The sequence below is a fragment of the Calliphora vicina genome, chromosome 1 (genome assembly GCF_958450345.1).
Source record: "Calliphora vicina chromosome 1, idCalVici1.1, whole genome shotgun sequence".
In the NCBI taxonomy this organism is placed as follows: domain Eukaryota; kingdom Metazoa; phylum Arthropoda; class Insecta; order Diptera; family Calliphoridae; genus Calliphora; species Calliphora vicina.
Window position 1 is genome coordinate 97,105,557 of NC_088780.1, and position 5,583 is coordinate 97,111,139.

Below are 5,583 nucleotides of genomic sequence, written 5' to 3' on the forward strand. Positions count from 1 at the left end.
GAAACGCTCTTAAACTAAATGGATACAATGGTCGAGTAAGCCGTAAGAAGCCCCTTGTTCGAAAAGTGAACATGAAAAAGAGATTGGATTACGCTATCGAGCATATTGATAAAGATTTTTTTATTTTGGGATCGAGTTATTTTTAGCGATGAAAGTAAATTGAATGTTTTTGGTTCTGATCGAAGAGAAATGTTATGGAGAAAGCCAAATACTGAAATGAATCCGAAGCATTTGACGCTAACCGTAAAGCATGGAGGAGGTAACGTTATTGTTTGGGGTTACATGGCTTCATCTGGGGTGGGATAACTTATTTTTGTTGAAAACACTATGGTATAATATGCATACCTTAATATATTAAAAGAAAACTTAAAACAAAGTTCTGGAAAATTAGGCTTGGGACGTTTGTATTGCTTCCAACAAGACAACGATCCTAATCACACCTCTAGATTAGTAAAGGAATGTCTTATTTATAATGTTCTTAAGCACTTAAATCGCACAGCTCAGTCACCTGATCTCAACCCGATTGAGCATATATGGGATCACTTGGAAAGAAAGGTTCGGCAGCACAATATAACAAGAAAAGATCAGCTAAAAGCCGTTATAATGGAAGAGTGGTATAAAATAGATTCCCTGACAACAACAAAGCTGGTCCATTCCATGCACAGCCATTAAAATGCTGCAATTGCTCAGAAAGGAGGACCTACCACATATTAAATTCAATTAAAATTAATATTGGGATTCCTTGCCTTAAAACGGTTAACTGTACGGAGACTTTTTTGGTGATACTTTTCGTACAATTATTGAATTTATGTAAATTTTTATGTTTTTAATGAAAATGTTTGTAGTTTTTTTATGTTGATTTCTAGTTTATAAGATTTTTTATAAAATGAATTAAAAAAAGGTTCAAATATGTATTGAAAAGTGACCATAAATATCTAGTTTATATTATGAGTATGTCTGTACTTAATTGATTCAGTGTATGTATTTTAAGCACTCTCTCGTTGGCCAGCACTGGTGTAGATAGATAAAATACGTTAAAAATACAAAAATAATTAGTTCACTATTATAGAGTTCATATTTTAGAGTACCCTATAGAAGTAAAAAGTGTTCATATTTTGGGGTGTTGATATTATCGCGAGATCACTTTTACTGTTCATGGGTATAAATGGTGGCAACAATGATGCTCCTTCAATTCTTTGGGGATATTAGAGTCATCCTTTATACAAAGAATCTCTCTTATCTCTGATATCTGAAATATGTTAACGCAAAATCTTTCCACTTAGAGGCAGAACTAGATTCACTCAATATATTCTCTCAAAGCCAGCTAAATACGGAATTAAAATATTTTGGTTGTGTAACATCGTTCTAGATCTGGTCGATTTCTACAAAAAATCTGGAATAAATGTTTATTCATACAGAACATTGGCCCTTTGGCCAATCATCTACAGGTTAGATGAATAAGTCGATACACTTCGACAAAACAAAGCCTACATATATTCCAAAAGAGCTATGGCCAAACCCAACGGACGATATAGGTAAACCCCGATATTGTATCAACAAAAACGGAACTCTTTGGTTTTTTTTCTTTCTGTCAACAATGTATTATGCTCGAGGGGAGCCAGTTATTATTGGAAAAGAGGATATTAACGACTTATACAACAAAACAAAAAGGCAGAGTTGAAGTTATGGACCATCGGGCTAAATTGCCAACAAAGGATCGCTGCTACCTTTGCGTGACTACTGATCCAAAATCTGATCGAAAAACACATAAAATATGCAATGGCAGTAAACGACCAATGTTTCTATTTTTTCCTTTATGGAAACAGTTTTATATAAAATATCTTTTAATTCTAAATGACCAATAAACATAAAAATACTATAATTTTTACTTTTTTCACACAAAATGTAAAAAAAAATTAAGGTTACCCGGGTACCTTATCAGGAGGGAAAGGACTATTTGACTTTGGGTGGCTCGAGAGTCCATCCAAACGAATCAAGAGTAGTTTAGATGGGTAAAAACTCTTGAAAATGATTATCTGAAGGAACTTTCGGAACCTCAAATTTGTATTTTATTTTTTTTAAGAAAAATTTGACTTCAAAGTACCCGTGTCAGTACGGTTAGGGTTAACCTTTTTAACCTTATATGAATTTATTTAAAAATAAGTGGGTAGATACATATATAGTGTCCTAAAATTTACATAAGATTTGAATTAAATAGAAAATACAGTTTGTTTAAATTATTATTTTTTATTGAATCATAATGTACAAAGAATAGGGTTATGTATGGAATATGCACATCGGAAAATGGTATTTAATTTTAAATTTTCAATGAAGTAACAGTGACATGTTGTGTATGAAGTCACACAACGTTACACGTTGTGTATGCATTTCATTTTCGACAATCACATGTCACAAACCCAAATGAGGAAATTTGTATTATCAAAGCCATTCCAGGATCATTGACGATTTAGGTTAACTTAATTCGAAACTGTGGCAGCCAAAAGTTTTTATTTTTTCAAAAAGCTTAAAAATATATGGCTGTATGACTTAAAAATACGGGATTTACAATAGAGGGTTTTGTTTTTAATAAATTATATGTCATTTTGAAGCTACATACATACATAGACAACAACTAGATAGGTAACTGAGAGCCAAAAACCTAAGTCTGTAGTCAAAAACCTAATTCAGGAGAATGTATTGCATGTATTGTGTTATTGTATCACTCGTATGTGTGAAAAGAGAGTAATTTTTCCATATATATTACTCTCTCCTTCCGTTCTATGTGTTTATTCTATGCATACATATCTGTTTAAACAGAGTGTAAACAACAAAGTTTTTTTGCTTCGAAAATGTCGAATTTTGTACAAACGAATCGTCATATACGGGAAATTTTGCTTTACTTCTTTAGTTTGAAAAAAAGTGCCGCTGAAGCATACCGATTGCTCACTAAAGCTTATGGTGAATATATTCCATCGGTTTCAACGTGCGATAGATGGTTTGTGAAGTTCAGAAGTGGTAATTTTGACACGGAAGACAAAGATCACCCAAGTTTGAAGATCAAGAATTGAAGACATTACTCCATGAAGATTGTTGCAAAACTCAACAAGAGCTTGCACAATAATTCGGAGTAATTTCAAAACGGTTGCAAGCAGCAGGATTCATTCAAAAGCAAGTAAATTGTACAATACGAATTGAAGCTGAGAAACCTTGAAATATGATTTTGCTTGTCCGAAATTATGTTTGAACACTATAAAAGAAAATCATTTTTGCACCAAATCATTACTTATGATGAAAAATGTATCCATTACAACAACCAGAAGATTAGTAGATCCAAAATATCTATGACGATAAGGTAATTATCTGTATTGGGTCGGAGCAAAAGGGTCCTATCTATTATGAGCTGCTGAATTCTGACCAGTACAGGAAACCTGTACCGCAAATAATTCGTTTGAAGCGAGCACTGACCGAAAACGCACAGAATAAGCGGCCAGGCATGGAACTTTAATATTCCATCATGACAACTCTAGGTCACATGTTGCAATACCTGTGAAAAACTATTTAGAATGAAATATTGGGAAGTTTTGCCTTCGCTTTATAGTGCAGACCATACCCGTACGACTACTATTTGTTTCGATCGATGCAGAAAACGCTTTACTTTGGGACAGCGTATCCGATATTGACTTGATTCGTTCTAGGTCGCAAAATATGAGCAGTTCTTTTCGCTCGGAACTCTTATGTTGCCAGAAATATAATAAAAGGTCTTAGCAAACAATGGCCAATATGTTGAATAAATTTAAATGTACAATTTGGCTCCAAGTGAGGCTCGAAAAAGTTAGTCAATGATTCCACCAGCCTATAAAGCACACCAAACAGTGAGTTTTTATACCCTTCAGCTTCGTGAGAAGGGTATATATAAGTTTGTCATTCCGTTTGTAATTTCTACATTTTTCATTTCCGACCCTATAAAGTATATATATTCTGGATCCTTATAGATAGCGGAGTCGATTAAGCCATGTCCGTCTGTCTGTCTGTCTGTCTGTCTGTCTGTCTGTCTGTCTGTCTGTCTGTCTGTCTGTCTGTCTGTCTGTCTGTCTGTCTGTCTGTCTGTCTGTCTGTCTGTCTGTCTGTCCGTCTGTCTGTTGAAATCAATTTTCTGAAGGCCCCAGATATCTCCGGGATCCAAATCTTCAACAATTCTGTCAGACATACTTTCGAGAATTTTGCTATTTAAAATCAGCAAAATCCGTCCATAAATAACGGAGATATGAGCAAAAATCCGAGACAACCTCTGAAAATTTCATCAAAAAACACAATGTATTGCATGCTTTGACAAAAAAACAACAAAACGTATGGTTGGATGTGCAAGCTTTGCGTATTTTGTTTTTTTTTGTGTTTTGTTTCTTTTGGCGTTGTTGTTGTTTTTTATACAACTAAACGTTTGTTTGGTTGTGTGTTGGTTTTTTTGACAAAAAAACAACAAAACGTATGTTTGGATGTGCAAGCTTTGCGTATTTTGTTTTTTTTTGTGTGTTTTGTTTCTTTTGGCGTTGTTGTTGTTTTTTATACAACTAAACTTTTGTTTGGATGTGCGTGCTTTGCGTATTTTGTTTTTCTTTTGTGTTTTGTTTCTTTTGACGTTGTTGTTGTTTTTTATACAATTAAACGTATGTATGTTTGGATGTGTGTTGGTTTCATTGCCTTGCGTATTTTGTTTTTGTTTTTTCTTTTGGTGTTATGTTTCGTTTGGCGTTGTTGTTGTTTTTTGTGTTCTTGATAAATTTAGGATGCTGTACGCTGAAAGTGTGCAATGTACATACATACCTATATACTAATTATAAAAATAATAATGCATCCACAACAAAGGTGAAGGGTATATAAGATTCGGCATAGCCGAATATAGCACTCTTACTTGTTCTGAATGTAATGGTGTTTCGACAAAGGCTTACTAAAGTCAATCTAATTACAAAAGTCTGCCTGTGTATTATTTCAACAGCCATTTTCGGTTTGAGATTTTAAAAAGACCTGCTGGCAACACTATTGTGCTTAAATTGACACTTTCAAATATTTCAGTTTGAATTTTAAACTCTATTGTGAGTGATGGATGTTTGTACTAAGTACAGCTCTTGGTTTGTAAAGCAAATACTTAAACCTATTGAATACAACAACCGATAAATTAGATCGTGTCTTTGGCGATGGTTACTTATTTTTTAATTTTGTACTTAAACACATTTAGAGCGTCTAGCGAAATTTTTATATTAAAAAAACAGTTATTCCAATTGAAAGAGAACATTAACAAATTAAAATGTATAATTAATAAAAATTCGAACATTTTAAAAGTACAATGTTTAATAATTACGTCTTTTGAAAAATAACTGGCTCTGTTTAAGTTTTAATGATATCAGCAAAATGTTCGGAATTTTCTTAAAAGCCAATTTATTGTTTAGATTCAGTTTGCAATAAACAACTAAGCATTTCAGTTCAGAATAATTCAAAAAGGATCTTTACAGAAATTTCAGAAAACTAACCGTTAGTTACATTTTAATGTTTCTAAGTAAGACAAGAATGTTTTTAAATAAAATACGA